Raw genomic sequence first — 17,070 nt, 5'->3', positions numbered from 1 at the left:
GTTTATTTTCATTACAGTCTCGATGGACAGTGGCTTAGCGGAGAGGCATTCTCAATTCCAATTGGTTAGTGATGTGCTAGACCAGCACTTTCCAGTAGAACTTTCTAGGGTGAGGTAAGTCTTCTCTGTGTTGTCCAGAATGGGAGCTACCAGCCACACCTGGCAAGAGCACTTAACATGTGCCTGGGACAACGGAGGAACGGAATTTTAAGTTTGGTATTTAATTTTGTATTTATATTCTATATTTTGTATTTAATTTTGAGTAATTTAGATTTAAATAGAACTGTCATGTGGGCTATTTGACGCCTTATTGGACAGCACAGCACTAAACACTACCCACTTAAGACTGGTGCTGTCCAGAGGATATATGATGTGAACCACATATATAACTTAAACTTTTCTAGAAGCCACACTGAGAGAAAAAAAGAAAAAAGAAAGAGATGAAGTTAATTTCAATGTTTTATTATTATTGACTATCCGAAATATTATCATTTCAACATATAATCAATAAAATATTAATATTTTATACTCTTTTTCCTCACACTAAGTCTCCAAAATTCAGTATGCATTTTATAATTACAATGCATCTTAATTTGCACCAGCCATATTTCAAATGTTCAACAGCCACATAAGGCTAGTGGCTACCATACTGGACAACATAATGCAGATGTGAGCTACTCTGAGGCTAACTTTTCTATCTGCAACGTGGGTATGTTTACAGCAACTATAATCAAAAATATTCTTATGTTTAACTAGGGATGCTGAAGAATTTTCAACACAAAGTGTTAAGCATAAACACCCAACTCGCTGTATTTATTTTTACCAAAGTATACATAGCACTGCAAAATATTTGGTGCTTCCTTTCCTTTCTAAAGATATTACTTCTTCTTTTGCTTTGAGTTTAATTAATTAATTTCACTGGCATGTCAATATTTACTGCTAATTACACAGGAACAATTCTACCACTTGAAGAAATGCAATGCTATTGTGTATCATAGAATTCGTAAGCTCAGTGCCTAGTAATTTCCATATCAATAATTTCCATTAGCGTAATGGGACACAACTGAAACCGCTCCTGGAATAAAAATGCATAATGAAAAAAGCAATCATAGAGAATCATTAGGCAGCAAAGTAGATAACCAATAAGCCAATGACCTGATCAATGGGTATTAGATACATTAAATGCAGAAGATGATTCAGAAGTGTCCATTAGCAGAAATGCTAACAAATAAATTACATAAAAATAATCAATACAGCTAGCAGACAACGTAACCTGTAACAGTGGATCCGGAAGCAATTTCAAAGATTTCCCTTGTTCACACTTGAATGCCTTTTCAAGTTTTACATTGCACGCGACACGTCCTCACCTATCTTAAGTCCCCTCTTTAATGCTTTTTCTATATTAGCTTGCTGTTTCACCCTTGCCACATAAGTAATGAAAAATGGATAAAGGCAGTCATGTGGGTTTTCTGTCTCTCCAGAACACACTTTGCTGAAACATACTCAATATTTGCTAATGGCTTTGGAGGCAAACACTATGACAATACAGCCTTTGCAGTTGAAGGCAGAGGCAAAGAGAGAGGGAACTTGAGAGGGAGGTAGCATGGGGGATGAACTGGGGGACCAGTTACAAAGACTGGGTGGATCCTTTTCAAACTTGGACAGGAAAATCGTCTGGTTATGACTGTCCAGGATGTCAGCCTGGCTCCTGACTGGAGAAGAGGGAAGCAAAATACAATTCCAGTGGCCTCATACTCTGCCAGACTGATCAGAATCATTCCTTGCACTTTACAGCAGCTGATGTAGTTTGCTTTTGTATGCCAATAAGCGTTTACACATTACAAAGTGTAGTGACTGGGAGAAGACAGGATACTGATACAGCCATTATGTATTATTTAAGTGGGATGACAAGTTGGCAGAAGCAAGATTTTGCCTTGCTTAGGAAAGCAAGTGGGAGTGGACTATGAGCCATACTCACTTGGGAAAGACCTGCCCTGCCTTCAAGGAGATTGACCCCAGGATAAGGCAGGGAACCGAAACCTCTTCTCTCTCTACTCTTCACGGTCTGGCTGGAAAGGAAGCAGAGAGCTGTCACTTACTGAACACCTACTATACATTGGGCACCAGGTTAAGCACAGATAGGTAATCCTTAATTTTACTCACATCTTTTCCCCTCAAAGTCATGGCTAGTGATAAGAAAAGTGCATCATTTTGAACACAGAGGGGAGAAAACCCTCCGCCCATCCCTGAGGCAAAATCCTAGGATCCCAAGATTCCAAGAGAAAGTATCAGCAGGGCCCTTTGATATTTTTTGTTCCTAACAAGGAAGTTAATCTAGGGCTGGTAAGGCGGGGGGCTGTTACTTGTCCCTCTTAATGCTAAGGCAATAGTAGCGGTGTGACTGGGTGCCAGGATTAAGTCACTTAAAGTGAAATCAGTAAAATTTAGAACATTATGCTTTCAAAGAAGTGAACAGTATTAGGTCTCAAGAGGTACAATTTGAATACTACTTTGGGATAATTTCTGGAAAAGGGAAACAGCCCTTTAGTTATGCACATGAAAGTAAGCAACACAACCATGGTTTTAAGAGAAACTCTAAAATACCTATTAATACAAACAAACTTATGACTACTGGGGAGAAAGGGGGTGGGAAGGGATACATCGGGAGTTCAAGATTTGCAGATACTAACCACTGTATATAAAATGGATAAACAACAAGCTTCTACTGGATAGCACAGGGAACTATATTCAATATCGTATAGTAACCTATAATGAAAAAGAATATGAAAACACATATATGCATGTATACATATGACTGAAACATTATGCTCTACACCAGAAATTGACACAATTTTGTAAACTTACTATACTAGAATTAAAAAAAATAAATAAAATTAATCAAAATCAGGAAAAGGAAAAAAAAGTGATATTAAAGGATAATATTTAAAAAATCATGACTCATACAGATATAAAATGAACATGTGTCAAAGATTGTATTTGACTCATTAATTAAGGAACCAGTAAGATGATACAATGGGCTCAAGGGAGTGTTCAAAAAGCAGATCCATACACATGTAGGCTGATACAAATGTGCTTAACAGATGCAAAACTGGCTTGAGGGAGGATGGGGGTGATGATTTTCAAAACCTATTTGCATGTTGTGGTAGGCAGAATTCTGCCCCCTGGAATATGCATCCTGCATAGTCCCCTCCCCTTGAGGATGGCCAGGACTGCGACTGTGACAGATTTCCTCTCATGATGACATTCTATTAGGTGTCGAAGGTGAAGTGAAGGGATTTTGCAGGTGTAATTAAATCTTTGAGACTCTGAATTAATCAAAAAGGAGATTAGCCAGAGTGGGCCTGACCTAACCAAGCAAAACCGTTAAAGGATACTGGACTCATCCTTCCTGAAAGATGAGATTTGAAGTATGAGAGATTCTGCTGGACTCTGAGGGGCAAACTGCCAGTAGCAGAGAGGACCACCTGGCAGGGAATGGCAGGAAGCCTCCAGAAGCTGAGAACAGACAACCAGCAGGAAAGCAGGGACCTCAGTGTTATAAGTGCAAGATGAACTCTGCCAACTACCAGTAATCTTGGAAGAGGAATCAAGCCCCACATGAGACCAGGTCAATATCTCGATGTCAGCCTGCTGAGACCGTGGGCAGAAAAGCCAGCTAACAGGTGACTGGACTCCTGACCCACAGAAAATATCAGATAATAAATTCATGTTACAGTAAGTCATCAAATTTGTGGTAATTTTTAAAGCAGTCACAGAAAACGCTTACATGTGTCCTCAGAAAAAATTATTTGCATTGGTGTTGATAGCTACCACTTACAAAGCTATAAAACAGCTCAGGGCGATGAAAGGTACAGAGACCCCGCAGAATCAAATAACCTAGAAGATAACACCTCGGTCTTTATTGAATGTACCCAGTAATCCATTTGGTCCCTACTGTGAGAAATGTTTCATTTGGTAAATTGTCTGTTTCACAGGTAATATTGCTTGATTTTATTTTTTATTTGAAGAAAATGTTTTTCCCCTGAAGAGATTTATACTACATCTTAATTTATTTTTCTGGGTATATGAGGGGGTGAGGGGTGGCTAGCTACTCAGAATTACTGATTAGAGACCCAAGAAGCCTGCAAAAAAAAAAAAAAAAAAAAAAACCTGCAGCCGGTCTGAGCTTCCTCATGCATTGATCGTTGTTGGGAAAATGGAACTGGGCAAAACCCAACATGGACTGTGAGGCTGATGTCTTATGTGTAGTAAAAGCGAAGGCTGACTCCATCCAGTCATCCATTTATTCACTCAACAAACAAATCCAGTGCCTACCTGGTTCTGGACAGAGCTACAGCAGTGAACAAACAGCATAAAGGCACCAATCCCATAGGGGTTACATTCCAAAGGAGGGGAAATAACCTAGGTTTGGGGATCTATACTTAAAAGTTCCAGAATACGAGAACTACACTGATATTTGACCATTGTGTTCAGCCATGAAGAAACTTCTGAGGTTAAAGGTTGAGGTCATACCTCTGTGGGAAGAGTTTCAGAGGACATTCAGTCATTAATCATCCTGGTAAGAGGCAGATCCAAGTACGGAGAATGACGGTGCTGATGCTGGACTCTCCGATGTGGGTGAGGTGGGTCAGGTTGGATACACAGGCACCCACTCTGATGATGGGGCCCAGACTCCCAAGGAAACACAGACTTAATAAGGAATTACCCTCGTGCTGGAATCAGCCCTTATCTGACACAGGGAGGTTGCCCTGTGCCCTGGATAAAGAAATATAGAAAATACAATAATAAATTAATGTTATATTAAGTTGCTACGTTTACTTCTGCGGTTAGTAATAATGATAGCTAATACATACAGGCACTTACCATGAGCTGGTCATTGTTCTAAGTACTTTACAAATAATAACTTATCTAATGTTCAAAATAACCCAGTGAGGTAGGTACTATTATTAGTCCCATGTTACAGATGAGGAAATTGAGGCAAAGAAAGGTTAAGTGAGTTCTCCAAAGTCCCACAACTGGTGAGTGTGAGAGCTATGATTCACACCCAGAGAGTCTGACACCAGTATTCTAGTTCCTAACCCTCACTGGAAACCATCTTTGTAATACTGGTTCCCTTGGACGTGGGCAGAAGCAGTTCTGAAGTGTGCTCTGCCTTGCAATTTACTTCTAGTACCCCAATGCTTCAGTATTCTCAGTAGCAGTAATCCATCTTCAGCTGTACTATAGTAAATTAAGGGGTTTTTATTTTTCCTTCTAGCCACAGCATGGGGGCCTGCCAATTGTACACCAAGGAAAACTAAATTATTTTTACCTTTTTGGCAATTCTGTCACCTACCAAAAATGCTTATTCCCTTATCTCTGAGTCTCATTTCTACTTTGTTTTTGAAGAAATAAAGTTTCTCCTCTGAGTGTTCCGTCTTAGAAATATAAACTGCTCATCTCCCCACTAGGATTCAACCTCTGCTGCCCACCCCCCACCCCTCATCCCTCAAGCACTGTATGGCAAATCCCCTGCAGCTGCCCACAAACAGTAAGTAATACAAAGGATGACTGAGGGTTTCAAGTTTCCTGTTTACAGCTTCCATCCAATGGGGATCTCTCCGGGAGAAATATAAGGCTGGCAACAAATTAACAAGGGTTCGGTTATTTTACAAGGGAGGACAATGGTTCCTCTGACCACTTTTGATTCATTCCATCTCTGGTTTCCATGGAGCATCATAAAAGGATCTATGTGTGTGTCAAGAGAGTGGAGAAAGAGAAGTGGCCCGGGGCTAACAGAGGAAGAAGCATTCGCCTGATGAGGCTCCTCGGACAGATTATCTCCAACCCTTAGTATCCAGTTCCTGTGTCGTGGGCTGCTCTGCCTGGGGAAATGACAATCACAGCGGGTAACACAGCCTTCATTCCAGCAGTCGTATTCTTCTTTTCCCAGGAAATCTCTGCCCCTGAGCTCTGGTCTCTTTTTAGGCTTATTCTTGCGTCCATCTTTCCCCTTCCATGTCCCCTTTTATTGCCATTCGTCGGAAAAGCTGTGCAGCAAATTAGACGTGCCCGGTAAACTGCATTCTAGGGGTAAACAATTGAAGAATTTTCTGGAGTTGACCCAGGTAGTTAGGGGTACCGTGGCTTTTTGACCACCCAAAATCCATTCCCCCGTCTTTTGACAACTCCACCAAACCTTACCCGTCTCAGCCATGTGATTCTAGAAGGATTAGACCCGAGGCCCAGTCATAGAGCATGTGATTTAGGCCTAAGCCAATCAGAGCATTGTACTTCCTTGGCTGCCAACGATTGGTTCCCTGATAATCATGTGACTTAACTAGAGCAAGTAAGAGAGGCCGTGAAACTCTCCCTGGGAATTCTGGGAAGGAGACTCCCGCTCCATCTTCGCTGGGCTTAGGGATGAGGCGTGTGAGGTTGGAGACGCGGTGACCATCTCGCTACCCATAGGGAGTGCCTATCTTCAGATACCATCAAGCCGGGAAGACTATAGACACTAGATCTTGAGGACCGTGCTTGAGGCCCGGGATCAGGCTATCTCTGAAGCAAATTCTGTTTCCAAACACTCGATTACGTAATTCAGTAAATTTTCCTTGGGTTTCTACAATCTTGGGTTGGATTTTGTTGCTTGCAACTCAGAAATTTGTTTATTTCTCACTGTGGGAAGTTGAGAAGAAGCCCTGAGAATAAGAGCTGTCCAAAGACGATGCGGATCACAGCTCCTCAGCCAGGAAAGCAATTCTGAGGGATTTGTCCCCCCACATTTATCATGAGAAGGCAGAACCTGCAAAATATGTATTTAGAGCCATTGGCCTTTCCATTCCCTTCCATCAAACACTGACACTTTTATGGGGGGTGGGAAATCTGTCCATTTTATTCAAGTGATTGCTGGGTGTGCCTTAAGGTGAACACGGACATGGGTTGAATTTCTCAAAAAAAATCATCCATGTCTTTTTTTTTTTTTTTTTTTTTTTCACTATGCCTTTTAAGTGCTTATGTTACCATCTCAGTCACAACATCTTATCAGTAAAAGGATGAAGACATCTGGTCAGGGGACCCAGAATCACCCGAATCGTGCCTTGGCCCACCAACCTCTCTCTCTGCAGTGTCCCATGCAGGCTGTAAGAAGCACTACTTTTAGAGTGAGCTTTGCTCCAAAACCTTAAGGTAAATTCAAGTAAGTAAGAATGGACCTCATGTTCTTTCTCCTCGTCACTCAATTTCATTCTCAGATATAACCAGTTTGATATGTGTTGGATCAGGTTTTTTATTGTACTGGTTTGGTTTGATTTTGACTTTTGGGTTTTGACATACATCAGGGAAGGGATAGAGCACTGTGTCACCGTTGCCCAGAACATTTGCTCAGTGGCTGCCCAAGTCCTGTGTTAACAAAGTTCAACTGAATAAATTTTAAAGATCTTATTGGCTTTATTCATCCATTCAGGAATCCAACAGCATCCAATCTAACATCTGGAAAGGAGCTACAAAGAGTTGTGTACATGTAGTTATATTTACTGATTAATTAAAGCAGAGTTGCTTTCCCTATATGGAGCAGAAGGAAGTCTTGGAGCAGATGACTTGTGTCAGGTATTTGTACTGAGCAAGAAGGCCCTGATTGGTTGACCTGGGCCTTCCTTTTCCAGGAGAGCTGAGCCTCAAACCTCAGTTGAGTTTTGGTTTGCTGATATGGGGCTTAGCATGAGCAACTCCATCCTGGGCCTCATCTGGCTACTTTAACACCTGTCAGGCGGAGTCAAGAACTCTGAATCTGTTTCTGGGTAGGAGGAGGAACGTTGACCAAGGAGAGAGAAAATGAAGGGGTGGAGAGAGGGGAATGTAGAACTGCCCTGCTATTCAGGTCACAGGGAAGAGAGAAAAGGAGACTCTGCCTATGTGACATGTGCTATAATCTTATTTCTGTTGAAATGTCATCTTTAGAAAATGTGAGCCAGTAAGTGTCTTAGAACCAGTCAGATCACTACTTTCCTTCTCCGAGGAGAGCAAGGCAGGAGGCAAAAGGAGAATTTCTGAAAGCTTAATAGTTACCATTATCATATTAGTTAGGATTACACTGGCTACAGTAGCAAATCATCTGCAGAGTTTCAGCAGCCTAACATAATAAAAGCTCATGTCTTGTTCATATAACAGTTTGAAGTGGATACTCCTCACTGACAGGCTTCTTTCCTACACTTAGTGATTTAAGAACCCATGTTCCTTCCATCTTAAGGCTCCACTTTAAGGCAACAGTTTTCAACTTCTAACTGCACTTTGTAACTACCTGCTGAGCGTCAAAAATGCTGATCCATGGGTCCCATCTTAGGAGACTCTGATTTCATTGGTTTAAATAGCACCTTGGGCATCAAAATGTTTAAAACACTGCCCCCCCAACCCCGCCACCAGAGAAGTATAAAGTGCACCCAGTATTTCATTAAGACGTTGCTCTAGGGCAGTGGTTTCCAATGCGTGGTCCCCAGACAGGTAGCATCAGCAACACTTCGGACTTGTAAGACTTGCATCTTCTCAGGTCCCAACCAGATCTGCTGAATAAGACTCTAAGGATGGAGCCCAGCAATCTGTGTTTTCACAGTTGATTGTGATGTATAGTTGGGTTTGAGAATCATGAGCCCCAAAGTTCTCTGCATCCAGGTGGAGGGGAAGAGAGGGAGCTGGAAGGAACACACCTGCTTCTTAACTACTTCACAGTCTCTTGGCAGTATCTAGTCGCGTGGGTCCCACTAGAGGCAGAGAAGACTGGGAAATGGGACCCTAACTGGGCAGCCTGTGTCTGCCACAATCGTACACTCTTGAGTTGTCTACGCTGCTTCTGAATTCCACACTGATTCAAGATTGAAGGAAAATGAAAGGCAATTCTCAGTTCTAGATGTAACATAGATGGTCAGGGTTCCCAAGTCCTAGGAGTGTGAGACTAAACAAAAACTGGTAGGAAGACACGGGCAAAGTATTTAAGTTGATGTAGAACAGAATGGGTTCATTTAGATAGAAAAACAAACACATAGAAATTGCACAAATTTATAAGCAAATTGATAGTAATAGTAATTTTAATAGTAATTTTTGTAATAGTAATTTTAATTACTTTGTAATAGTAATAGTAATGCTTTGTAATAGTAATTTTTCATCCATATGATGAAGGCTCTTAAGTTCTCATTCTGACCATATCTTTCTGTGGTCCACCTTCTTCCCATTCCCTTTCCTCCAACAGCTCAACAGCATTTCTGAGGCAGAGATGGAAGATTGCGGGTCTGCAGGTACAAGGTCATCTCACAAGCCAAGCCAGGAAAAATGTCCTAACTCAAGGGTCTGTGTGTTCCAATGGAAAGAACAGAGCCCTTGAAGTTAGACAGTTTGAGGTTCATGTCCTGGCTTCGCCATTTCTTTCCTGTGTAGCCTTGGGTGAGATACTTAACCTCTCTGGGCCTCAGTTTCCTCTTCTCTGAAAGACATTAAGAGTCCTGGCTTGTAGAATTATTGGAACAACCATATGAGGTAACCTAGGTAAAAGTACTTTAGAAATCTTAGCTGTTTTAATCCCCATTTTGGCAATAACAGAAAGAATTCAGGCCATTCTTATCTCTGACAAGTTCCATGCAGGAGACGCAGTTAAGATACTTTGAGATTGTCTGAGGGTGGCTAAGAACAGCCCGTTCTTATTAAAGTTATTTATAGTGAGAAGCTGTTCAGGTCAGGCCTGCCTTTCCAGTCTGCCTTATTGGCAAGGTGGTGGGCCCCGGGCTCTGTCTCTTCGGTGTTCCTTGTGGTTTCTGTCTGCTCTGGCTTTGGTGGTTTGTTTCATTCAGACTAGATGCCAAGGGGATGATGTGGTCCAGGGAGCTAAAGAACAGACTGGATACCTGGGGACCGTGCTTGTTTGTGACACTTCAAAAAGCGACACAGTTAGCCAGTGGTACAGAGAAAAGAAGACACTTCATCCATTTGAGGGTGGAGGCAACTAGCCGTGTGAATGCTTGAAATACGTATCAATCTCTTGCAAGCTACAGGCTGATTTGAGCTCTGTGATTCTTTAGAGTTCAAGTAGCCAAGGAGGGGATGACATCAGGTCATCACTGGCTCTTACAGTTTTGTACATCCAAAGTAAAATGGATAGATTCTAGATGTTTTCAATTCTGGATCTCAGAGTTAGCTAAGAGTTCCTAACAATACAGTGACAACTGCTATGAACTCATACATGTATAGTGCTTTCCAATTTACAGACCATTTCATACACTGTAAGAGAGCTGATTCTTTCCATCTCCTGGGAGCACAGAAGTTATCACACTTATGTGTCTTGGTCAGAGATTGTTTGGCAGCATGGAATACAAACCCACTCAAGGTACCAGTTGCATGTGTGAGAGTCAGAGGCCATCACTGTACCTTTCTAAGTCATACAGCCCTGCATCAAAGCGGTGTTTTCCTCTCCAGTCTTGCCTGAAGCCAAGGCTTGGCAATCAGTTCTTGCTGCCAAGTTTACATGGTTGAGATGGTGTGAGCACTACAGAATTCATGTGAAAGGTAAGCCACTTTCCCTCTCTTGCAGCCGCCTTTAAATTTACAAGGACACATTCCTTCTTGGAGTCTCTGGATATTATACTAAGATTGTCACATGTCATTTACACAGATCAATCCTGCAACTTCACTGATTGGAAAACCTGATTCAATTGCAGGCTTGTTTTTGGCAACTGCATCAGCATCTTCCCCAAATATATTAGAGTTGCCATTGACAGATGATCTGAGATGGGCCCAGGGAGGCTGTTGACAGATATCTTGAGATGGATCTGATTACACTGATGTGTCTGAAGAATGTCCCGTGGGAAATGTCTTTATAGGCCCAGAGGCTGACAGAACAAGATGGAAGCCCTTCAAGAGAATTGCCAATAAAGAGACTGAAAATGGGCACTACCTTCCAGAGGTAATTTGGCAATATGTTTTAAGCTTAAAACATTCATACCCTTTGACCCTGTGCTCATCTTCTCAAGTTTTAGCTGAAAGGGCTCCCAAGATGTGTGTGCAAAGATTTATGTACAGAGACTTTCACTGCAGCGTTAAAGCATACAGAAAACCTGCTTACCCAAAACAATTTAACTCCTCCTTCTTTCTGTAGCAGAAATAGCTCTGTCAGCTTAAAATTGGGGGTATAAAACTAGCCCCAAATTTCACCAATTAAGCAGAATTTTTTTGAAATCTACTGAATGAGAACAGTCTAATTTAAATGTAACTCAATCCACTGGAGAGAGGGAACAAGGGATTTAAAAAAACAGTGAGTTAAAAATCTCTTAAGCATTAGGAAGCAGCAAAAGGAGTAGAAATATTTCTGAGATGGATGCAGATATGAAATTGAGGATGACAGTACAAGGTGAGAACATTGGCTCTGGCTAAGGCACTGATTTGATGTCCATAATGACAGTGACCTCAAAGGAAATTTAGGAAAGGGTGAAAATTCAGTATTTAAAAATCAAAACCAGAACTGAGTCAGAAAATAAATCTATTGCCTGCTCAAAACAAAGCCGAACCTGCAGTTTTGTTTTAATGAGGCCTGTCTCACACAATTCAAATCAAAATATTATGTTCATCAGAGAATTATTTTTGTTCTTCCGTGAAACAGCACGAGAAACATGTTATGAAATTACTTGGCAAGGTCAAGAAAACTCATAATCTTGACAAGAGGAGGAAAAAAAGAATAATTGTGTCTCTGTCTAGACCAGTAGTTCTGAACTGCCGGGGGTGGGCAGGGAGCGTGAATCTTGCCCCTTAGGGAACATCTGACAATATCTGGAGACATTTTTGGTTGTCACAGCTAAGGGGGTGGGGGTGGGGTTACTACTGGCATCTAGTGGGTAGAGGCCAGAAATGCTGCTAAACATCTTACAGTGCACGAGACAGCCTCCTATAGCAAAGCATTGTCTGACCAAAGATGTCAGTAGTGCCAAGGTTGAAAAACCCTGGTCTAGACAGTGACAGATGATCTGGGGAGAAATGACCAAAGGCAGAACCCCTGCCATTCTGTTCTCTATTTGGGGGGGAGGGGAGGTTACTGGGGGAGGGACTTCCTTCTCCTCCAGTTCCACCTGTGCTGGGCCTGAGCCCAGGGGGAGGAGGATGGTCCCAAACTCTGATGGCTGAGACTTCAGATGAATCTGTCATTAGGATTAAGTGAAAAAATTTAAATTCAGTAAAATCCAGATTTTACTGGAATTTGTATAGGCAAAACTCCCCAGTTTTGTAGACATTTTTTTTTTTTCCTGTGCAAGGGAAAAGGAGCAAAATACATGGAAGAAGACGCTTATTCAAGGATCTTCAAAAACAAGTCCTGGGGTCAAGTACAAATTCTATCCAATCTCCTGTTTTGTCTTCTAGACAATGGGAATTGGGGTCCAGAATGTTTAGCCTGAGGTCCAGCCTGACCCTCAACTACCAGAAAAGCACTAAATCACATTCAGAGTAAACTGTGCTTCTGAGGGCAGGAAATTCGACTCATACCTTTCAGTAAGATTTCATCATCAAGGCTTGATGTGAAAAGGATTTTCTGGGTAACTCTGAGATAACCCGGAATCTCCCATTCTCTGGGCATTTTGACTAATGGGAGTTTTCCTGTAGTTTACGTTCCCCAAGATATTCTTGACATTGGCAAGATTTACAGGAAGGGCTACCAACAGTACTGGAGACGCCAAGCCACATTTTCCCTTTCTACGTTTTAAGTCTGTAATGTTGGACTGCGTCAAAAGAAGCATGTGACATTTCTTTGTAATGAAGAAAAACAAGTCAACTGCTTTGTTTTTTAAATCCGAATAAAACAAAGGCAACACTCCCAGTGTGGAGAAGGGTTAACTGGCCCACAGAACAGGAGCAGGAATGGATACAAATTTGGTTCCCATTTGCAAGAGATTCCAGATGGGCAGCTTTATATGTCTGACAATTCTGAGGAGTTTGAAGAGTTTGAGCTAAACATTCTCACGATTGTCTTGCTAGGAACAAACCACATGGAAGGGTACGGTTTTGCCTGAATCTACCTAATCTCGTTCTGACAGGTTCCCACACAGGCTGGGAACAGCAGGGACTAACTCGCCTCCCAACGTTACTGCTAATTGGCAGCAGCAAGACAGCATGTGAATTCGAGTATGTGGAAGATGGGGGAAAACAAAAACAAAGCCAAACTCCAGAACTCCAATCAGCTTTAATTAGTCAAGAAAAATCAACAGCTTAGGAATGTACACCTACTGAGATAGTCAGAACCAGATGGCTACGAAGTGCTTCTAAGTCCCGCTAACGATCTGTACCCATCACTTACCTTCTCTGGCTTCCAGGCTTTCCACCTTTACAGATACGGTGTTAAAACTTGTGGTCTTCTGTTCCTAGCAGATGTGGCAATGATTAATTTAGAAAATGCAGAAGTATCCTTAATAGATCTGGTGCTAGGCGGTCATCCTTCCTGTCTCTTTCCCTGAAATACATAATATTCAGTATTAGTACGGCAAATACAACAGCCAGAGTCAAAAGTCTGATAATCAGAGTCGACCTAACAGGACATCCAATCAGGTACATTTTTTTTTCCTGTATGATGACATGGAATAGTGAAAACATCATTAGCTTTGGTTCTCCCCAGATCTGGCTTTAAAATCTTCCTCCGTTGATTTTCTAGCCGTATGAACCCTCACAGAATCAAAGTGCTTCCCTGAGACTCCGCTTCCTCGTCGGTAAAATGGTTTTACCGTGATTGCCGCATAGTATGTGGTGAGGATTAAAGTAAACAACACATGGAAAGCAAACAGCTGGAACTCAATATGTGTTCGTCCCATTCCCTGCCTCTCCAATGCACAACACAACACACACCACTCACAGTTAATTGTTGTCCTTACTGTAGAGTGTTTTGTTTAAATATTTTTTCTTTTTTTTTTTTTTTTAGGGAAAAGAATGAAAGCTTTGGGAACTGAACCAATAGTGAGGATTTCCACCAAACAAAGACAACTTTTGTAGCAACTTCTGTGGTGAACTTATGACAGGTGTGACTCAGTGTCTTGTTTCCTGCACATAGAGTTCTGACTAATGAGAACTGGAAGTTCTTAATAATGACCCTCAAATGCTGCGGAATCCTCAGTCACCCGTGGAAAAGGGACGCTGTGTTCTCACGTATGGGTTGGGACTCTTTGGTTGCGAGTAACGTAAGCTACCTCAAGCTAGCTTGGATCTGGATTGGGATGTGTGTGTGTGGTGGGGGGATTTCAAGGTAACATATGGAGCCCAAATGTGTATCTGTTCTCTCTGTATATCTGTTTCATTTTCACCTTCCCAAACATCAGTTTTTTTTTCTCACATCCCAAATGGCAGAAGAACAGCTGCCAGACAGTTCTGGAGATTTTGTGGTACAGGCCCAACCATGTAAAGAAACTGATGTAATCAGATGGTGCCCTGCTCCAAATTCACAGGGAAGAGAAGCTGATTGGTCCAGCTGGGGTCCACTGTATACACCTCTGCTCCAATCATCTCTGCCCAGGGAAGCAGGAGCCCATTGTACAGACATGGATGCTAAAGCTTACTCCTGCCATCCTGTAGATGAGGGTAAAGGAGGAAGTCTCAAAGGGTGGGAGAAAAGGAGGGTCATTCTACTTTACATAGTAGGGGAAAAAGGGAGTTAACATTTCAGAATAATTTTCAATAACTACGGTCACAATCTAAAAGGTTTTCGGCATATCCAACAGTTAAGCCAAAAATTCAATTAAGCTAAATGTATTTTCCCCTGCTTCCCAATTGTAGCAGACACAGATGGTTGCCTGCCTAACAGCCTGTTTCCCTTTCTTCTCAGCTGGCAGGATCCCCCATATATTTGGGTGTCCATTCTGCCCTCATATCGTTCACTGAAAGGTCACCCTACCCCTATGTTTGAAAGTAAATTAGTCTGATGGTTGCACTGTGATCCCTTTTGGCTTAGACATGGGCGTGTGACACAATTGTGACCAATAAAACATGATGAGGAATCTTCTGAGTGGTCTTCTGCAGAGATTGTTTCTCACCGATAAAAGGAAACTCACAGGAACACTTCCTATTCTCCTAACACTTTAGTTTCTGGTGTGATGCCTGGAACTGTGGCAGCTGTCTTACAACCATGAGGGGACTTAGTATGAGGATAAGAGAGCAGAAATATGGAAAAAACTTGGGCCTTGGATAACCCGTTTGAGCTACTGTGTTAATCCACCTGGGACCACTTTATCTCTGGGATTCTTGTTTTATTTTGTTTGTTTATTTAAAAACTTGAAGTATACTTGACATATAACATTATATTAGTTGCAGGTGTGCAACATAATGACTTGATATTTGTTTATATTGCAAAATGATCATAAGTCTATTTAACATCTCTCACCATATATAGTTTAAAAATTTTTTTCTTGTGATGAGAACTTTTAAGATCTACTTTCTTAGCACCTTTCAAATACGCAATTCAGTATTATTAACTGTAGTCATCACATTGTACGTTACACCCTAGATTCTTGTTATTTGGTAAAAGAAATCTTGTGTAAGTCAGTTCAGTGGACTTAATTTTTTGTTACTTGCATCCCCAAGCATCCTAATTGATGCACCTCCTAATTAATACAAATCACAAAGCCACAAATAAGACATACTTTAATAAAAGCTGACTTAATAGCTAGAGACTAATTTTGAAGATGCTTAGGAGAAGGTGTCCCTTGAGCAATCCAGTGTTAAAATGTATAGCCAAGAAATCATGAATCTTTTCTAATGATCCCAGAGCCTTATCAGGACACAGCATTTTGCAAGCAGACCAACATTTTTAAAATATGTGTTTATAAAAAGCAACTCAAAGAAATTATTTGTTTAGAGTAGCTTTTTTTATGCTTCAAAGTCTTTGCTCCTTTAGACGTGGAGTTGGACAAGTTTAAAGTGCTTTCATTGTGCGTTCTGCTTGCTTGGGTTTGATAGGCTGTGTTCGCATGACAGGTCTGTCCCTGCAGTGGGTGTCTGGGATGCTTTGATGTGGGTTGCGTTCGGACAGCCTAATACTTGGGGAGAAATGTGGCGAAATTGAACAAGATTGCTTTCTGCGCAGCTGTTCTCTAAAGGCTCAGACATTTTTAGCACTGAGCAAAGAAGCTTGTATTTGTTTTGACAGTCTTGGCAGGGAGAACAATGGTTGATTATCCCAGTACTTTACTAACAAATAAGACTGCCTCCAGCAGAGATAAAATATGGGTCTTGACTTGATTGCATTTCATGTCCAAGGGAATTATCTTCTATTCGTTCTGATGCCCTTTCGTTATGCAATGTATCTCTTCCTTTCTTTATCCTTGCCTCTCATGGTAACCCGTGGCTTTCACTCTGAGAAGGCAGATTCCGAATTCACCGTGGGCAGGGTGGTTTGATTATCATATAAAATGTGTATTTCACTTCTCCAATTTGATTTCTTAGAAACTAGGTTTTGTTTTTTTTTTTGTCTGTCTGTTTTTGCTTCTCCGGATGTGTATGGCCAGTTTCTTCTCTAATTTTCGGTCTGCTTGCTTTTGGCATTTGTTTAGTTGCTACTACTGTGTTAGCATCTAGAGGTCCCGGATTGTACATCATACTGACATTTAAAAAGGTCTATTCCAGGCGTTTCTTCCACCCATACAGAGAAGTGCTTCACATAGAACAATTGTATTTTCTTCAAAACAAAGGGACTTTTAAGTAGTTTTATGAAAACATTTCTATTTTTCTCTATTATTTGCCTTCTGAAAGATTTTTAAGGAGTAAACATTTTGTAAATATAACATGCAGATAAGGGTACGACTTAGTGCATTTTCACAAAGTGAACACCTCCACGTAACCATTGCCCCCTCTCAGTCACCATTTCCCCCTGCCAGTCGCTACCTGCCTCTCCCCAAAGGTAACAGCTGATCATCTGTCTGTCATCACAGATGAATTTTGCCTCTTTTTGCTCAGTGTTATGTTTGTGTGATTCAGTTGTGTTGTCACGTATAGCGGTCATGTCTTCATTCTCACTGCTGCCTGCTATTCCATTGTGTGACTGCACCACAGTTTATGTTGATGGAC

The 17,070-nt window shown here is 41.4% G+C and overlaps 1 long non-coding RNA gene across 1 annotated transcript in view; it reads right to left on the bottom strand.

The window, feature by feature from the left end:
- LOC116666346 overlaps nucleotides 1–17,070 on the bottom strand; it is a 47,184-nt gene that overhangs the window by 12,945 nt on the left and 17,169 nt on the right. The window contains exons 3-6 of the long non-coding RNA XR_004323154.1: nucleotides 13,322–13,474; nucleotides 4,534–4,776; nucleotides 2,691–2,766; nucleotides 1,979–2,069 (exon numbers count right to left, since the gene is read on the bottom strand). This is a non-coding gene — a long non-coding RNA (uncharacterized LOC116666346). The remainder of the gene's footprint in view (nucleotides 1–1,978; nucleotides 2,070–2,690; nucleotides 2,767–4,533; nucleotides 4,777–13,321; nucleotides 13,475–17,070) is intronic.

The sequence above is a fragment of the Camelus ferus genome, chromosome 10 (genome assembly GCF_009834535.1).
Source record: "Camelus ferus isolate YT-003-E chromosome 10, BCGSAC_Cfer_1.0, whole genome shotgun sequence".
Lineage (NCBI taxonomy): Eukaryota > Metazoa > Chordata > Mammalia > Artiodactyla > Camelidae > Camelus > Camelus ferus.
This window is presented reverse-complemented; position numbering and strand designations above follow the sequence as displayed.